This window comes from Prinia subflava, chromosome 4, assembly GCF_021018805.1.
Source record: "Prinia subflava isolate CZ2003 ecotype Zambia chromosome 4, Cam_Psub_1.2, whole genome shotgun sequence".
NCBI classification, from domain to species: domain Eukaryota; kingdom Metazoa; phylum Chordata; class Aves; order Passeriformes; family Cisticolidae; genus Prinia; species Prinia subflava.
In genome coordinates this window covers 45,695,061-45,715,029 of record NC_086250.1, presented here as the reverse complement: position 1 = coordinate 45,715,029, position 19,969 = coordinate 45,695,061, and the positions used below count along the sequence as shown (strand labels likewise).

The 19,969-nt window shown below is 38.6% G+C and overlaps 1 protein-coding gene across 1 annotated transcript in view; it reads left to right on the top strand.

Moving 5' to 3' along the window:
- The window catches only part of CNTN1 (contactin 1), a 227,315-nt gene that overhangs the window by 65,018 nt on the left and 142,328 nt on the right, over nt 1–19,969 (top strand). The window contains exon 2 of the mRNA XM_063396635.1: nt 1,905–1,950. The gene's annotated coding sequence lies outside the window, so the exon portion shown is untranslated. The remainder of the gene's footprint in view (nt 1–1,904; nt 1,951–19,969) is intronic.

The following is a 19,969-nucleotide window of genomic DNA, read 5'->3' as shown; positions in this document are numbered from 1 at the left end:
CAGGGAGTGAATCTTGCTGGAGCATCTCCTTCCCTTGCTGTGCCCTGGTATGGGGGCAGGGGAGCTGCTGAGCTGTGAGGACTAAATTTGATGGTGATTTCTGTAACCTTTTTTTTTCTCCTTAGATTGCATAGCAGTCATAAGCTTTAATTGAATGTAAATGAATGTAAATCTTTTAACAACAAGTGCAAAGCTTGGTGTAAAATAAAGGGATAATAGAAAAATAATACAGAGAAAGTTATAGAAAGACTATTGTTTAGTAGTGTTAGGGAGTTTTACTGAGTATGATAGTAAATAGTTCTCATGCCTTTGCTTTAGAAAAATACATAATTAGCCTAGAGAACTCCAATAAGAAATTGACATTCTTAAAATGCTTGCCATTTCAGAAAACTATTTAGAACCAGAACCTTGATGCTGGATTTTTTTTTCTCTGTTTTAATTTATTTTCCAACCCAGCTACTCAGTTTTGAAGCAAGCATGTAAACCTTTCTACTTAGAGCTGAAAGAATGACAGACTATATTGCATTGTTCTGATGGTGTACTTAATAACTTGTTTCTCCAAGAACTTCATACTCAAGATAAATGTCTTTCTTGAAAACCAGTTTTTAGAGTTACTAAGACTTCTGACCATGCAAATACGTACTCAGCAAGGAAGTGAATGGGGAATAAAACATAGGCATGGCAAAGCGAGTCTTTTTCTGTCTGTGGCTCTGTAAGAGTAGTTAAAATTATTAAAATTAGTTTTATCCACATATTCTCAGTAGTAGTTAACAAGGAGGTAGAAACAATGAAGTTTTGTAGATAGGAAATACCCTGACATTCTGTCCTTGTCATCATCAGCAGCAGCAGAAGGATTAAGCCTGGATGTCTTAACATGTACACTAACTGACTTATAAATAGGGAAAAGGGGTGAGCCTGAAAGTACAGTCATCATCTTCTTCTCTGAGCATAGTGAAAAGTAGTACAGTAAGAGTACAAGAGAAACAGAGTAACAAGCACACGTTAACTAAGCCACCTAGGGAGTAATAGTTTGGAGCCTGAGTGCCTGGATTTTGTATGGCACTCATAGAATTACAAAAGGAAATACAGAGATAGGAGTGAGCTTAAAAATCTGTTCCTTTTATGTAGCAAACTTCTGACGTGAGTTCTCTGTATTATACAATGGTTGGGGTTGCTGTAGATCTTTGAAGCATTTGAAAATTGCAAGTAGTGCCACTGCAGTGTAGTTTCTGCCCTTAATCCACTGATCAAGATGTATAGTGGATGTTACTCCCAACCTGATAAGGGACGCAGTTGAGATTTGGAGGTAGTTTGACAGCATCTACAGCTGTGAATCAGAAGAGTGGGATAAAGTCATACCCACAGTTCTGTACATTTCTTTTTTCTGGAAGGGCATGCCAAAACTTGATGCATGGAGGCAAATATAAGGACTAGTCAGAAGAGATACCACAGAGGGAAGAATTATGAGTTAGAGAAAGCAGGAGTTTGGTGATGGTATGTGTCTGAGCAGACATCTCAGTGTAATTTACTTAAGGAGAGAGCTCTAAGATCAAGTGTTTCTGATAAGGTATTAATAACCTGGAAAAACAGCTAAATCTTCACCCAAGCCAGTTTGTAAAGGTAGCCAATGATAGCTTGTTGTGGGGTAATCAAGAAAAATGAAACCATACAAGTTTACTCTGCTTTTAAAGTTTAATTTTAGCAGAATTTTATGGGTATGTCCTATCTCTATACAAAAAAGTGACTAACTGGACAGCCACATATTTATGAATGCTGAAAACATCTGAGAAAAGCTAATTGTATGAAAACGTTATGAAAATATGCATGACAAATTCTAATAATTGGTAACTGAATAACTGAGAATTGAGCAAATAACTGAACCCTGTTTTTTTTTTCAATTCCAGATACTGCCTCTGGATCTGCAGTGAAACAGAGTCTACCTTATTAAAGGTTGGTGACTTCTATTTTTTCAGCTCTTACAAACAATTTTAAAGTAATCTTTTTGAGAGGCTGAATCTTGATGTCTTTGACTAATATACTGACAAGCTATTTTGTTGAATGTTTCTGTAGGACTGGACCCTAGGGATCTGTGTAATATAAGCAAATGACAGTAATTCTTTATATTCATTGTGGTTTGGGGTTTTTTTGTGAAATGCCTCCTTGCATTTCTGTTTCACATACTGCTTCAGTTAATTGTAATTTAACAAACAGTTTAATGAAGATCAGACTTAAGTTTTTAGTCATCCTTAGCTGACCAATCTGACAAATAGCGCAAAAATCCCCAGTTTTACTGTTTAATTCATTCTTATAGAGTCAAATATTTATCTGGATCTTTCATCCATTTCCAAATTACTATGACATTACTTTTTGTATATATGACAGTACATAGATTATACACTGGTTCATTAATATGTATGTATTGTATAGTATGACATGACTGTTCAGTGCTAATGAAATGGCATACATTTTAGGAATTATTTCAATCTTTGGACCTTGATTTTTCATATATTTTCTGAACAGAGCTAACTTAGATCTGTTGAGCTGTTTTTATTGACATTCTATAAAACTGATTTCTTCATTAACAAAGATGTAAGCGTGGCTTATTAATAGTTACTTGTGATTCCAGTTCTCTGATCAGAGTTCTGGAAGTTTGGCAATGCTTTTCTGTTTGGATTATGAGTATGATATCATACCTCACTGTATTAGTTCCAATCCTTACACAGCTGTGCTTAGGCTCTTAGTATGATTCACATACAAGTGAAGCTTCTGATCAGCCAGATCTGTTGGAGCCATTAGCCTTTCTCAACTTCTGGCGATGCACACTGTTGCAAGTAGATGTTCATAGGGCTTCTGCCCTCTGTGCTTACAAGGGCATCTTTTTTCCCATGGAACAAGTATTTATGTGACAGATCTTTCATTCCTGAAACCTGTTCACTATCTGAGATGAGATCGATGACATTCTTCACACACTCCTTTTCTGTTTGAGAAAGAGTTTATCCACCCTAGTTGCATTGTTCCTCACATTCAATTTTCCAAGTACGTGTTATACTTTCCTTACCAATAAAACCAAACTGGCATGGCACATGCTGTTGCTCTCTTATTAAAGAACTGCTTATTTTTCTGTATGAATGAGCTCATGATCCCAGGAGCAGCTGGATTTACCTGATGCTTTTTGTCTTCGTTCAAAATGGCCACAATCTCCTGCTGTTTCTAATTTATTTCTATGATCAGTAAAGATGAATATTACTTCTAGTCTTTGCATGGGAAGAAAAAAAGGAAAATGAAGAACAAAGATCCTTACAGAGGCGTGGAAGGTGTAAGTCAGAAGTGTGCACTTCCCTGCAGTGACAGCATTGCTTAATCTCTGCTGGGAGAGAGCACCTGCCTGCAAGCTCATCAGGTAGTGCTGTGGTCTGTGCAGCTTCACTGAGCCGTGGGTCAGGTGTAATGTAATTCAGGACTTCTCCCCAGGGAAGGAAGCAGCTGGGAGTAAGCCACTTGTCTCCTGCACAGCTTCTCCTGAGCTCCTGGGATGCCGAGAGGGGGCAGGTCACATGCAAAGCATATAGCTCTGATCACCATCTTTAGACAGTGCCTGTCATGTAAAATGACAGAGAGGCTGGGGGTAGGGCAGCGCAGCTGGAATGCAACACTGCAGCCTTCCTATTACTCTCTGTACTCTTATTACTCTCTTATGGGATTAGCCAGTGTTTGTAGGATCTGCCAGTTGTTCGTGTTTTGTTCAGGTCTGGGAGAGATGCTGAGCTGCCACAGGGGAGCACTCTCTGGCAGAACTCAGCACTGAGGCCAAGGCTGCAGGGAAGTGGCATCAAGTTTCTCTTGTGTGCCTCTCTCAGTGTCTGACTGAGACATAGTTCTGTGATAAGACCAAGCACAATGGCTCATGTATTTGAAGAGAGGGTTGAGATTCAAGTATATCATTCTTCAGGTATTCAGCAGAAGTAATGGTGGTGTGTTAATTATTGCATAAGCTGTAGACTCATTTAGAAATCTCTTTGAGGCATGCTATGAGCTAATTAAATATCCAGACATTCAAAACCAGTGCTTTTCATGTATAGTTGTATTTCTGTGAAGCAGTGCAGTCTCTTTCTCATTGCAATGCCTCTAAGCATGAACAATTAGATCTATCTGGTTTAACTGTTACTTCAGACTAAATACTTGCCAATAGTCTTGCAAAATTCCTTTTGGATATTTTCAAATGACCAGAAACAGGTCCAATAAGCATTTCCCTGGAAAGGCCTTCATAGGATAGGTTCTGCTTACTATACATTAATTTCTATAACTATGCATCTGCCTTTTATATTGGAGGCATTATTTTCAAATTACTGAAGTGTTTTGAGATGATCTTGGTAAAGGCCAAAGCAAAGTATAAAGGCCAATCTGTTTTCCACATAGTAGATTGTTGTTCAAGGGTTTGTGCCAGCCAGTACAGAGTGCAGTCATGTCTTATTCCTCTCAAGAGAGATAGATTACTCAACTGCCTTGGCTTCTGCTGCTCCACATTCTTATCTTTGTACTGTTGGAGTGGTCAGCTCCTCTTGTGGAGCAAACTGGCAGAAATGGAAATGCGTGGCGTTGTGGTCTTGATAAAAGATCTTCACCTGAGAGCTGTTTCGGATATGCACCAGTTTTCCCAACAGTGCAGTTAATTGTGCTTTTGAGATTTTTGTGTTAAAAGAAAACCAACAGATTTTCTTTTTTCAATAGCACTGTGCACAGCAGTATCCTACAAAACTGCTGCAGATTTGCGGAAATGGAGTTATTGATTGATGCACTGATATATTGCAACAGGCTGGGTAATTTATCTTGCCATTTTTCTGTTGAGCAAATTTTGTTTAAGATTATAATTTACTCAGGTGTTTGACACAGTAGGGACTGTGAAAAGATGAAGTATGTCCAGCTAAGATTGCATGAATCAATTGTATTTGTGTCTTCGACTAACTTTCTTGCAAAATAGGCAGGACTGTGTACCTTTGACATTTAATTTTTTAAAAGTTTGTATTTACTACCTGCATACTTCAGTGTAGTTACTGCTGCAGTTTTTTAACATGCCTGAGTACTTTTCCACCCTGCTTGGGGTTAAAATGTGACTGGCATGTTACTGAAAGGCACATCCCAAGTGCTACTGCCACTGGTGACAAAATCCTTTGACTTTGGTAGGACAGTAAGGAAGCACATCTGTAGCTATTGCAAAGCAGTGAGTACAATCATTATCAAACCAGCAGCAAATACTGACTGTCAGACATAGATATTTACAAACTGGGGGTGTCCAGAGAAGTCTTTGCTAGAGTGGACCACAAAAGCCACTAGCCTTGGAGGAAACACAGTAACTGAAGTAACCAGATGCTGTATACAAGTTCTCAAAACAACCCACAAGCCCTTCATTTGCAAAAGAAAATTAAACTATATTTTGATCAGACACACTGTTTACATAAACAACGTAATTTATTGTAGATTAGGAGCAGAATACTTGCAGATGCTCAGAACGTTTCCGTTGTTCATGTGTTAACATTCTGCACTCCCTAGGCAGGGCCAAGAGGAGGATTATCCAGATACTTGTCTAGCCAACCACTGGAACTGATGTGGGGGTCAAACACCACCTCCTTTTCTTGAGGAAGGAAGCATCTGTGTCAGGCACTTAGATCATGGGTGTGGTGAAATCCGAATCAAGGCAAGTCATTAATGCAGTGGTATGTGTTGCCAGTTTTCCCAAGTAAATAAAAAGCGATTCATATGGATTAAAGTAGAGTGTGCCAATTGGCCTTGCAGGACTCCGATGTCTTTGATATGTGACTTTTCACTTGCATCAAGAATAGTGTTTCTGTTTTTCATTATAAAGAGACTAGCTCTGCAAAACAGTGCTTACTGGACCTTCCAGTAATTATGCAAAGCAGTTGTTACTTGTAGATTTTAAGACCCAAAAGCAATTACCAGATAGTTGCAGACCACAGAATCTTTCCTTGAGACATTAATTTGAAATGTATGGGGTTTTTTTTAAAAAAAAGTCTCAGTAAGATGCTCCATTTGTTGATACTTGCATTATTAAAAATGCGTATTCACTAAAAAGCAACTCGAGATCACAGATTAATGTTTACAGACTTTTTAAACAACAGGCTGTATGAATCCCACCCAGAACCAGATAGTATGAAATCTGTTATTGTCTGCTGGTATTTGTGGAGTATACAATTTCATCTTAGCTTTCTTTTGAATAACCAGATAGTTTAAAGTTCTTTAGGTCCTGTCTGAGGCAAGTTTGTCACCTGTGTCTAAACTGAAACTTTTTATTTGGTCTTAAATATTCTTTTAAGGTGTTGATTCAAGGACTAAATGCAGAATACTAGTAATTACTTCACTAGTATCATGTACTGTGCTAATTATACCAAATACAAAAGCATAAATTACATGTTCATTCTAAAAATATTTATGTATAAGTATATATTCTGCTGTTTATCACTTCAAGGATGACTAAAACTGCATACTAGAAGTGCACCTTCAGCTGATTTCCTGGTCTTTGCTGAGTTTGCTTGAGAGTCTTTTGGGATATCGCCTCCATTTTGAAGATTTCATGCTTATTCTTCAAAATAATACCATTTGAAAATTGAAAAAGAATAGCAGAAGCATAGTATTTTTTAACTGAGAGCTGGACGACAATCTAATACAAACATGAATTATAAATGACTGAATAGTGCATACCTGATTTTTCAGATGAGTTATATGAAATAACAAATTGCTGAGTTATATGTGCTCTGCTAATCCAGCATCATGGTAATTTAAACAGCAGCGCTGCTAATGGTTCTTTATCTCTTTTTAATGTCATCTGCATAAACTTACATGTCTATACACACATAAATTAATGCATATACACAAACAAGAGAGGTTTTAATGGAATTCTTCTCTCTTGGATGATACTTGTTTTAGCCACTCCCATGGATGCATTAGAATGGAATATTTGATTGCTGTCACAGAATAAGCTTCAGACAATGTCAATAATCTCCTTTGAAGTATTCGGTTAATACAGAGTGTATCCCGGTTACTGTTTTAACCTTTGAAAGTTTCTCCAAAACTTAACAGCATTTCCTTTGGAATGCAGAGCATCAAAAATGCTAGAACTACATCAAGATTTAAGCAACTGCTTCTGCAAATTAGATTATTAGTTACTGTGATACTGCTGAAGTAGAAAAAAAATCTCACATTAGTTGAAATGCTAGTGTGGAAGAGTTTAACTTTTGGGTGTGCATTATGTGTGGACAGGAGAGAGATCATCTGCTGTCTACTCTGTGCTGTTCTAGTGAGAAGAATGTGTGTGGGGAGCTGATGGGGAAGCAGCGAGTCTGTTTTGGCAGCAGCCAGGTGGGCTGTTCTTCCAGGAGATAAGCTATGGGATAGATAATGGATCAGAAAAGGCTTCCACAGCTGGATGTGATACTGGTGTTAGCTGGATTGGCCAATGTTCGTGGTAGACTTGGGTCTGCCATCACCAGAGTCTGTAACTACAGAGGTAGTAACTTCTGGAGAGGTGGTCACATTTTTTATCTGAATAGCGGCAAAGGAAATCTGCTTTGCCAGAAAAATATTGCTAGAGGTGATCTTCTCTGCAGAATCAATAGATGTGGTGGGCTGCAGGGACTTCTTGTTTTTACTAGGGATAACTTCATTTTGAAACTTGAGTTTGTTTCTAGAGCTCTGTCAAAAACAGGAATCAAAGTATGAAATTGTGCAATGTGATTTATATATGTATGCTGCTGAGGTATAAAAACTGATCTAGATGGCCTAGGTGCTTCCTATCTCTATTTTTCAGTTGATAGTTTTTGTTTCATTCTCCTCCTTTCCATTTTACCCTGTTTTTATTAGATCAGTTTTCTCTTTCTGCCACTGTTTCAGTCCTTCTGGAGTAATTGCTTCCAATGAAATCCAATTAATTATCTGACATTAGAAAGAAAGAATTTTAGGCCACTGAACTCCCACCAGCTATTACTCTCTTCATTTAGGCTTGCCTAAAGAAGGCAAAGACTGCAAGTATGGGCTCCTAAACCACATCTGTCTCTTACACATCTTACAGATTCCTACCAGCTTGTTCATAACCATAGCAAAAAATTACCTAATGCAGCAATCTAATAAGCAGTAAGTAATTTTCTTCCACAAAAAAATCACAGGTGTGGATGAAAAACTCACCAGCTATCATCTCTCTACCAGGTCTGCACAGGGAAAAGCAAAAATGGCCAGCACGTTGCTTTATGGCCACAGACTTGATTGCATCTTGAAAATGCTCCTTCTTCTGTTTCACAGCAGAGTTTGAAGATGAAAATATTCTTCTAAATTAAAGTGTTCCTCTATAGACACAACATGCATTAGATTTAATAAAGGATTTAAATTAAACAGTAATAGAAACTGAGAACGATGTCATATGTTTCATTTCATGGTGGTTAAGGAAAGTCAGCCTTATTTCTGTTTCATTTATATTTTGAAGTTCAAACTCAGGTGAAAGCTGTGGCTTTTGACTGAAGTCTCCCTCTTGCTTAGACTGTTGAGCCCTGCGCACTTTGTGGCTGCATGCAGGTCTTAGGCACGTTCCAGTTGTGTGCGTGCGCTTTTTTGCGCCTGCAGCATTACTTTACAAAATTTGTATTACTGGTTTTTGCAGTGAAATTCAGTTGAGCAGTGCTGAACCAACTGGTCACATTCTTGTGTGGAGAAGTACTGGAAGAGTGAAATTTAAGGTATCAGTATTTCAGGCCTATTGTTTAGGTAACTCAGGTATTAAATTTGGTGTTTCAGTACACTACAAGTGAGTTATTAGAGTACATTCCTGAGCTGCATTAACTTGCTGTCAATTATTTGCCTCCTGATAACCAATACTTTGAGAAATTGTCTTGAAGATAATATTTAAGTGGAAGATGCAACCTGTGTATTTCTGATCTCTTCCTCTCATTTTATAAAAAATGAAAAACAATACTTCTCAGAGTGAATGATGTTCGTGCAGGCTGGGAATATGACAATGTGAATTTGGTGTTGGTTCTGTGAGCAGCATCTTCATCACAATCTCTGTTTTGACAGGAAGCTTTCATTTAGCTTTGTATAGTCGTATCATAAAAGACATTTGCATGTAATAGCCAAACTGCATCTGGGAAATTGTGACAGGAGCAATCAGACTGTGGATGTTTTTACAGGTGAAACAAGAAGCTGGTTGCCAGCAACACTGCTCAGCCTCACAGAGTGTAGGGCTGGGAAGGGGAATCTGGAAATTCCTCATGTGAAGTGCAGAAACCAGGAGGTGTCAGAGGGTTTTTCAGAGGCTTTACCTGAATGGAAACCACCTGAAGTAAAGAAGGAGCATTATATGTCCAGAGTGCTCAAACCAAACCTGGACTAGTTATTTCTCAAGGATGTAACTAAGAAAGGAATTAACAGTCGTGTAGGTTGTAGGAAGGAAATACTTAAGCAACTCTGGGTCTTAAAGAGCAGAATTTCAGAGACTTGAGATTCTGATGACAGCCAGTCCACTCTTGGGGAAGGCATGGAAAAGACAGCAGTAGGGTGAGCAAGATCAATCCTGTTTGACCTTTACTTTCAATACAGAGTAGAACTAGAGCTTCTTTATATTCATCATAAAATTTAAGCCAGAAGTAGAAGCTGTGAAGACTCATGAGTGAGTAGCCAACAGAACAGCTCTTGGAGCTGGCTTGTGAACTCCAGCTCCTTGCTCTGCCTGGTTCAGGCACAGCCCTGGGCTGTGTTCAGATGCACCTGTGGTACCAGCCGCTGTCAGTTTGTACTCCAGCTGCTCAGCCTTGGAGGTGTGTGAGGATCAGATTATCTCATCACCCATTTAGATTGGTTTCTATTTTGATGATAACCTACAGCTGAAAAAAAAAATCATGAATACAATTCATATTCTTTTGGAGACTTATTTCACACAAGGACATATCATATATATAAATTAGGGTATGTAGGGTACATATAAAATTCAAAATAAACATTTTAGGATATACTTTTAATATATATTTAACTACATTATGACAGTCCTATGTTACATAACTCAGAAAATTTAATAAGCTGATGAAATTTTCATAGAGCTTGTGCTGCCAGCACTGCTAATGTAATTTAACTTTAATTTGGTATAACATTTTACTGTTTCGTAAGGAAACAGGGATTGTGCAATCGCTTTCTGCCTGTCAGTCCTCTACATCAAGTTTTGAACTGCTGTACTAGCTCCCGCTAATAGGAGGGAGGTTTTCTGGGAGCCTTGAAGAGAATTAAGTTCTTACAAGTTTCGCAGCGTCTGTGGCTCAGTAAAGAGGAAAAACCCAAATCAGTGCCCTCCTGAGTGGAAAGCTGTTATATATTTTCCTTGACAGCAATCAGCATGAACATTGCTTTGGGCTAAGCACAGCAGGTGGTGTCTCCTGCCCAGAAGAGATGTCAAGGAAGTATGTGTGCTGGGGAGGTGCTTGAAATTATTTTGTTTAAGAAGCATGAGAGAAGTAGGACTTCAGTCTGTAGGAAATCTTGTTTCATTACATCTGTTGACCACATGACAAATGATTACATTTTTTTTGTTTTTGTTTGTTTCACCATTCATGTTTCAGTTTCCAAGTAATGTAATTACTGAATTCACCAACCATGCAGTTTTAGACATAAGATGCCTCAGAGATGAAAACGAGTGGAAAACTGAGTCTCTGTACATTTTGCTTAATGCAGCTAGAGGTATTTTGCTTCATATTATGTCTTTAGAACCATTAGCTGTGAACCATTTTCTTGTTTTTGTTCTCTAACAGTAGTGTGAGGTAGAGCTCAGCTGCCCAATGTACAGCTTCAGAAATACTTTTGTCTGTTCTTTCAACGGATTAACATTAGTCTTCATTAAATGTCACTACAGAAGACTGTTTAAAAAACCCACACTTGTTTATGGAGTCACAGTGAATTTAGATACTTCACCATAGGTGTTATTTTGAGAGCTAGTAGTTTATGTTCTTATTTTTGCCAGTATCAATATATTTACTTTTACTGTACTGTAAGAAAAGGATTTGAGTCCTATGAATAATTTCTAAAAGCAAAGCATAAAATTATTCAGAAGTTTTGCTTTTATAAAAGCTGGAATGGCCTTTAGCATCAAGCCCGAACGAAGAAAAGGAAATCAAATAATGCACCTTATCCAAGCTGAGTGAAGAAAAAAACCTTTATGAGTGTTGTAAAGTTTGTTAAATTTGACATCTGACTAACAGTCAGAGATATAGATTCCCAGTGTGGGGAGATGTGGGTACCATTGACCTGCCCTTATCCTCCTCAAGTCACCAGTGTGCCAGACAGCTCATAGAGAGCCTGTGGTAAGATCAGGGACACAGAAAAACTGGTATTGCACCTAGAGGACATCAGTTTTAATAAAAATAGGAATACCTTGAATGAAATGTGAAGAAATAGTGCAAAGAAGAGGACCTAGGATCAAAGCCAAAGGTAAATGATCTGTTAGCATAAAGGCATAAAAGCATCTGGAACAGGTTAGACAATACCTTCAAAAATATGAATAGGTAGACATTTTAGAGAAATGTTTTGATGCACAGGTGAACTATTTTGCAAAGTAATTGTTTATGACAGTTCATTTTGCAGATGAAATACTTCCAATGAAGGTATAATTGGAGAACTACAATTAGATCAATAGAAGTTGACCATCTGTCTATAATGTTCCACCTGATTTTTCAAACAATAATAAAGAAGTGACATAATAATCCAAGTATTTCAAAAGTATTAAAAAGTAATAAAAGAAAACATATTTTGCAAAATTATTTATTGACGTTATCACCACAGTTTATTCTGTCTAAAGAGGTTAACAAAATTCCAAAGGACAACCAAAGATTATTGATAACCCTGATAGAGGGTAAGAAAAATACATTTCTTTGTGTTTAAGGGTATAAGGTTAGAAAAAATTAAGGACAAAGGTGTTCATTGAGGAAATCCAAACACTTTTCTTTTTAGGCTCCTAGTTGCTGCTCTTAGGATGTTGGAGTAGATTAAGCTTAAGCTTTGGATACTGCAGCATTTGTGCCATCTGTGGTATACTCCAAAATCCTGATCTTGGGACACAGGCACACTCCAACAGTCCTCGCCTGTCAGACTTTAAATTTAGAGGATCTCCTTAAATATCACATGGCTTCTTTCCAGCCTTGATATGTTAGGAAAGTGATGCACCTTGAGAGAAGACGGGGAGAAGAAAAGGCAATAACAAGGAGTTATCATTCAGGTATCATCTCAAATTAGGACATAGCTGGAGCATGGAATATAATGTCAACACAGTCATAAAATAGGGGATATAGTTTGTTTTGTATGAGTCAGCCTATACAATGCCGTGGCATGTTCAAGACTTTTAATATGTTTGTGCCACCAGTGCCTCTGTGGGAAGGACTGTTAGGTAAACTCGTAGTGCAACAACCACATCAGGTGCTGGGCTCTCCCAGCAGGCTGGGGACTGGTCACCTGCTGCTGCTTCCAGAGCTGGCTGAGCACATGGCATACAGATAAATTTCATAGCCTTCGTAAAGCGTTTTCCTTCGTAAAGCGTTTGCATCAAATTTGGGAGCTGTAGAAGTGCATGTAATCAGTTAAATGTTCTGCAGTGGTTGTGTGGGGATTCTTTGCTTTTATTCCATTTGGTTTCTGAACCCTCTAGGATTAACCTTCAGCCTGAATGAGTCAGGCAATCCACTTATGTTCCACTAGCAGTGCACTATATTTTCAGCAACTCAAATATAATTTGTTCTAGTACTGTTAATGATATATGTAATCGTATTTTCTGGTACTGAGCTATTTTTAATAGAATTGAAACATCATGCAAAATGTGAACCTTAAAATGGCCTTTACATCTTCTCCTGATTTCCTGCCTCCTCAATACGATGTCCTTTTGTTCTGGTTGTTTTTTATGCTTCAGGTAGGCAGAGGGAGGTGGTATGATTTGAAACTAAAGGTTCTAAGTATGTAATATTTGAAACCCATCCACATTACTTTAGGAACATCAATAATCTAAGCATAAAGGTATGTGCGAGGGCTAATCAAATATGTGTGCCATATAAATGGGAAGTGGATAGAGAGATGGGAAATGGGTGTCTCCAAATGCTGTGTACACTGGAATACAACCTAGTGGTCACTAGCAGCTACTCAGGGAGAAGACAAGTAGGAACCTGCACTTAAAATTTGGTAGGTCACATTATAAAAGTGTCTGGAACATGGATAGAGCATTTGAAAAGTGATTCTATGTGAAACTTCTCATTGTGTTTCATTCCTAATTACGCTGAGTTCATTTAGAAGGAGAAATCTCTGTTCTAGCATAGGACAAGAGCCAAGTGGTGTAAGACAAGGTTTTATTATCAGATACTGGTGATGAATTCACTGGACTCTATATGTAAAATTAAATGTTTAAACATATAACCAGAGAATATAATTGGTCTGAAATAAGAGCAGAAGAAAAAAGTAAAAGGGGAACATGATCAAATGTAGAATAAAAAGACAGCAAGTTGTTCATGTTGTTCTCAAAAAGTGCTGACAATTTATTTGGGTTTTTCAGAATTCATTCTGCTGCAGATAAATGCAGATTAAATTTTATTACAGAAATTCAGAGACACAGAGACACTCTTCCTTGACCACTACTGTTTTCCTGATTGGTGGGGGGCGGAAAAAGTCTCTGCTTCCAAAAAGCCTTGTCTAAATTTAAGGCTGAGCACTATGACTGATGATGTTTTGTAAATTTCTAGTGTACTGCAAGTCTTTGATCAAAAGAGAACATATTTCCACTGGGGACTCTGAAAAGATGCACTACTTCTTTTAAGCAGATGGGTAGGTACCTTTTGGGAGTCATGACATGCTGTGACAAGCTCACAGACTTAGAGGCAGGCACTCTGCATCAGATAGGACAAAAGGGATTGGATCCCTTAATAGAATCATGAAATGGTTTGTGGGGGGACTTTAAAGGTCATCTTTAAAGTTCCAATTCCCCATCTTTCATCAGGGACACCTTCACTAGAGCAAGTTACTCAGGGCCTCATACAATCTGACACTGAACACTTTCAGGAATGGGAAGTGCTTTCTCTGCCCAGTTTCTCTGGGCAACCTGTGCCAGTGTCTCACACCCTTACAGCAAAGAATTTCTTCCTAATACTCAATATAAACCTACTCTCCTTCAATAAAAGGCCATTCTCCCTTGTTCTGTCAATGCACACCGTTATGAAAAGTCCCTTTCTTGCATTCTTGTAAGTACTCTTCGATACTAGAAGGCACTATGTCTTCCCAGAGTTTTCTCTTTTCCAGGCTGAACTGCCCCAACTGTCTCAGCCTGTCTTCATAGGAGAGGTGCTCCAGCTCTGTGATCAACTTTGTGGCCCTTCTCTGGACTCCTTCAGACAGGTCCATGTCCTTCTTGTGTTGGGGACCCCAGAGCTGGACACAGTGCTCCAGGTGGGGTCTTAGCAGAGTAGAAGGGCAGAATCACCTCACGTGGCCTACATATCATGCCTTTTTTTAATGCAGCCCAGGATATGTTTCTGGGCTGCACGTGCACGTTGCTGGGTTATATTGAGGTTTAGTCCAAAAGCATTCCTTTCTCCCCAGGGTTAGTCTTGATCTATTCTCCAGAAAGATTTCAGAGGCTTGGCAGTTTGTCTGTAACTACTGTGATCAGCTCCTACCCAGTCCAAAGGCAAATGTCACCAAGATGTTAAATAAAATGTGTTCTGATATTTCTTCCTTTTCTTCTGTAAATTGGAACTGAACACCCAGTTACCTACCCCAAGTCTTTGTTTCTGAAGAAGCTTTTGCAACTGCTTATTGGAAAATGTGTGTAAAGAAAAACACATTTCAAAATCAGATGGGGAAGATTTGATTCAGGGTTTGCCTTCATGTCAGACACTTAACTCTTGACCTTAAGTACCAGATATGGATCTTGTAATCATCTGGCTTTTTGCTGTATGTTTGAGAGTCCGTGGCTCCATAATGGATCTTTTTCTTCTAAATTAGTTCCTATAAAAGTTCTTCATTTTACTTGGTAGTCTATTACCAGAAGGCAGCTCCTTGGAGAATGTATGATAATGGTGTAATATTGAGGCAAAGTTCTGGCAGGATTTCATGGACTACTTTTATAATGTTCCTACTTGATTTTTCCATTATAGGCTTAACAAAGCCAAGATTATCTTAAGCATGTCAGTCCTGTTCAAATCCAGTTGGTTATTTTTATGATGAAAATTAACATTTTAAAGTGCTTTGCTGGATTGGGGCCCAGATGATTGTTATGTCTTCAAATTAAAACTTCCTTGATCATCATAATAAGGGAATTATAGCAATAATTATTAATGAAAAGTATTACTGTGTAAATTCCCCTGTGAATCTAACTGCATATAGGAATTATAGCATTGGTTCCAATAGTTTATAAATGTGCCTAAGCAATCTTAATGCAATTTATTTACTTTCTTGCTTACTGATAATTATTACTATTTCTGGTAAAAAGAAATCCTTTGTGACTTGGAGGTGGACTATTTGGATCACATGGGAGTAGGTAAGAAATCTTCAAATTTTTCTGTGTTGAGGAAAGCAAGAAAGTCTGAGCAGTCTGAGTCGACCTTTAAAAGGTAAAAATTTTTCTTTTCAGATTTAGGAAGAAAAGCAGCAGAGACCAAGAAGTTAGAATCCTTCAAATGTATCTTGGATCTAGGTCTTTGTGTCAGTGAAAAGGAGAATTTGAGAATAAAAATGACTTTACATAGTGAGAAAACCAAGGCTGGGTCATTTTGACAAGCTATTTCTACTTTTCAGTTAACATTTCTACAACTCATTGAGGTGAATATTGAAGAGAAGTAGTAGCACTAAAGCACTAACCCACTTGATCTTTCCTGGTGGTTTATGTATTATCGATTCTTGACTCCCCATCGTGATAAACATTCAGGGAAGAGTCTTTACTGCAAGGGTCCATTGCTGTCAGCGTCAAGTTTGAATGCTGAAGTAGTTCAGGGCAGGTCTCATTTTGGTTGGCTGGAATGATATTTAGGCGTCTTTTTGAAGTTTTATTTTAATAAGCCTAGGATAGTTGCAAGGAGACTTCTGAATTTCAGCAGCCAGGAGAACTTGTATATTTTCCTCATCCAGTTGGGTGATGGGGAGCTGATGCTCTTTCTCCTAGCAGCAGATTCTGATGAAGTCCAAGGCTTGCGTGCCAGCCTTGGGTGCCACAGTTATGATCACAAGTCCTACACTTCAGCTTCCCATGCCTGCAGTGCTCCCAGTCTGGGGATGATTTGTGTTCAAGAGAAGTTTAATACTTAGTCCTTCTACAGGGTGGAAGGAAAGGTGGAAAGGATGTAGAGAATGTGACTGGCTGGAGTCATATGTGAGGTAAATGTCATATGTTGTAGTACCCCACATAGACAGAATTGCTTCAGAAGCAGCATTGAGACAAACAGATAGGACTGGATGTTGGCTGAGTAAACAGACCAATGCCACATCCAGTGCACTCACTGACACGCTGACGGACGTCAGCAGTGTCCGACAGGCCACACTTCAAAGTTGGGCAGAAATTGATTTCCTTTTACTGGCCCATGGACATGGCTGTGAGGAATTCGAAGGAATGTGTTGCATGAATTTGTGTGATCATTCTGAATCCATTCACAAAAGTATACAAAGCTTAAAGACTTGACATCTGAGATTAAAACCAAGGAAACATTGTTGCCTAGGCTGGGTACGGGTATAAAGTCTCTAAAGATCTTACCACATCTTGATTTCTAAATAAAGTAATTTATTCATACAAAAGCACATATCTGAAGGCAGAGAGTTCTAAGAGCGGCCTTATTCTACAACCAGTTACAAACCTAGGCAAAGAAAGTCTGAACAAGACAATAACTAAAGCATAGAAATCTTAACACATACAACTCAAATGAGACAGTGAACAAAGCATAAGATTCCTAACAAACAGAGCTCTAATAGAACTATAGACAGAGCATATAATTCACAGCCTCAGGGTAAAGCAACCTCTTATTACTGTCTGCATTTTCAATCGCTGGGATCACACTAACAGAGAGGAATCGATCACAAGTTTCAGACAGGGATCTCAGCCACAGGGATCGTAATAACAAAAGGGACCCCGAAATTCGAAACCCACACAGAGCCCTCGACCACAGGGACGCGGACGCAACGGGAAATCCCGAACCGCACAGAGCTCCCGTCCGGGGGATCGCGAGGGCAGTGGGGACCCGAGCCACACAGGGTTCCCGAGGGCAATGGGGGCCCGAGCCGCGCAAGGTTCCCGTCCGCGGGATCGCGAGGGCAGTGGGGGGTCCGAGCCGCGCAGGGTTCCCGTCCGCGGGATCGCGAGGGCAATGGGGGCCCCGGGATCCCTCCCCACACAGAGTCCCCGACTGTCCCAACCAGCGCACCGGTGGCAAGTGCTGCAGGGGGAAAAGGGGGGACCCCGGGGCCCAGGTCCCTTGGAGCGGGGACCGCGATGTATAATACCTTAAAATCCCATCTTGGCTCCCTGTCAAGGATCGTTCCTCAGGTTGCAGAGAGTGGAGGTTGGATCGATGGATCGAATTGATCAATCAATCGATGCCTCTACCTCCAACCCTGAGGCCTTTTATCCCTAATTGCAAAATGCATATTCATATTTCTTATCTACACACTAACCAATCTAGGTACAATTCCAAAGTTCGTAAAATTACGAAAAACAGTATCAGAACCTACGCACATAGCATATCTATTAACGCAAAACACTATCTTACTAGCCTCAAGTTCTATCTTGTTATTGTAAAAAACCTCTATCCTATCATATATGAAAAACTCTGTCTTCCCTACATATAGTTTATACGAGTTACAAACAGCAGTCTACCCTATTTTTGTTATGTCTTTAAGTTTATACGAGTTACAAGCAACAATCTACCCTATTTTTGTTATGTCTTTACTCTATCACTAGGCCTGAAGCTGTGTCCTTCTACACTGAACTAGGACTTAGGGCATGTAAAGCTTAAAGCTAAGGGTTAGATTTCTACTTTATGCATTTAAAGCTTTTATATATTCTAATTTTTCTAAAGGCTTTAATTCTATCTCTGTACTTTTCACTCTCTGTGGAGGATCCATGGAAACATGGACTCCGACATCTCCCCCTCCTTGTTTACACATGTAGACTTTCTTAACAACCTTATTAATCATCTATATTAGTTTTAGGTTTGGCTAACTAGGAAAAAAAAATCTGTGCTACTAAAAGCAAGCAAAGCAAGAGGCAAAAGGATAACATACAATTGTTCCCCACATCTACTAACAGAAATTCTACATTACTACAGATTCCCACATTAAATCCCCAAAGTCCAAAGTCTTTTGTGACTGAAGCACACGATGGCAGGTGCAAATCAGAATCTCTGCGCAGTTCACGTCTGCGTGCTTGCTCGTCTGTTCATGGAGTGGTCAGCGTGTTTCTGTGCTCGCTGTCTTCTTCACATTCTATACTAGAATTCACCTGGGCTCAAATCTGCAGAAACACAAGCAAGCCCTTCGCCCCAGGTTAATAGAGAAAGTGTACCTTCAATTTGTCCTGTTTCTAGATTTCTAAACTAAAAAAAAACTTTTCCCTGTGTGTACCGGTGTAAAATTGCACTTAAAGAACATCTACTGACTGATAGATATTTTACACTTCTCCATTCTAATGAGTTGACAGCTCTTATAAATACAGAAAATTGCACCAACTGGTGGACTGGGCAATATTTATGATTGATGTGAATATTACATAAGTGCACAGGTACTCTAAACAAATGCATAACTCTGTTAAGTACTGACAGAAATCAGGAAAATTCAGGTACAACAATGAAGAACAGGCATAATTGGTGACTTTTAACAATTACATATATAAAATAAGATAATTACTAATTACTAAAACACTGTGCTTTCATCTTAATAATAGGTGTTCCCCAAGGTTTCATCATCGCTGTTCCTGTGAAGTATCTTATCTCTAGAACTAATTTAACTTTACAAATAAAATGAGCATATTTTCTTAAAAACAAACAACACAAACTTAATATGAATAAATCTTAACAAAACTCATATGCGATAAAAACCTTAATAGCATATAAACTTAATATTATTTAAATCTTATAAAACTTAAACTTACTAAAACTTAAAAATAACTTAAACTTTACAGAATTTAAACTTAACCTAACATAATTTAATTGAACAATACTTAACCTATACTTAAACTAAACCACACTGACTATACTTAAACTGAACTATACAAAAGTTTATCTTAATATTAACAGATTACTAAAATATAACTTAACTCAAACATACATATATAATAAATGACTCTAATTAAAAGTCCATTTCTATTAAATCCATTTCTATTCTACTCTCCATCGTGATTGTGCTTCATATGGTAATGTATTTCTGTATTAATTAGAGTACAAGTTAGATGTTGTTGTACTTTTTGGTGGTGACTAGTTTCCCTGCAACTGGACTGAAAAAGTCCAGAAGAGATGCTGGACAGAAATTTTCCATATAAAGACATACCAGGTCATTGTTACATTGTGTGTCTATGACATCTATCAGGTGATCTAAAAACATGAGAAATGTCTCTGATGTTCCCTGCTTTATGTCTGGATAAGTCTCTTTTGCGGTTGTTATTGACTGAGTCAACACCAGAGCTTCGCAAGCAGGATCCCCAGTGTCCCCATGATTTAGTGTCTGTAATAAGTTGCCACCCTGTCTGCCACCCCTGACTGACAAAGCCACAAGCAGCTCTTCAGCCAGGGACTCCTGCTGAGCCTCTCTTGGAGGAAGCCTCCATTCAGGCTGAGGTGAAGGGTGTTCTATGTTAGAAGTGACTAAATCTGCTTCCCAGTTTAAGTCCGCTGGGTCTAGAATTGATAAATCTGAGTCACTGTCCGAGCAAGTGTTATTTATGTCTGTGTTTTGGTGCATAATAGTCTTATGGTGT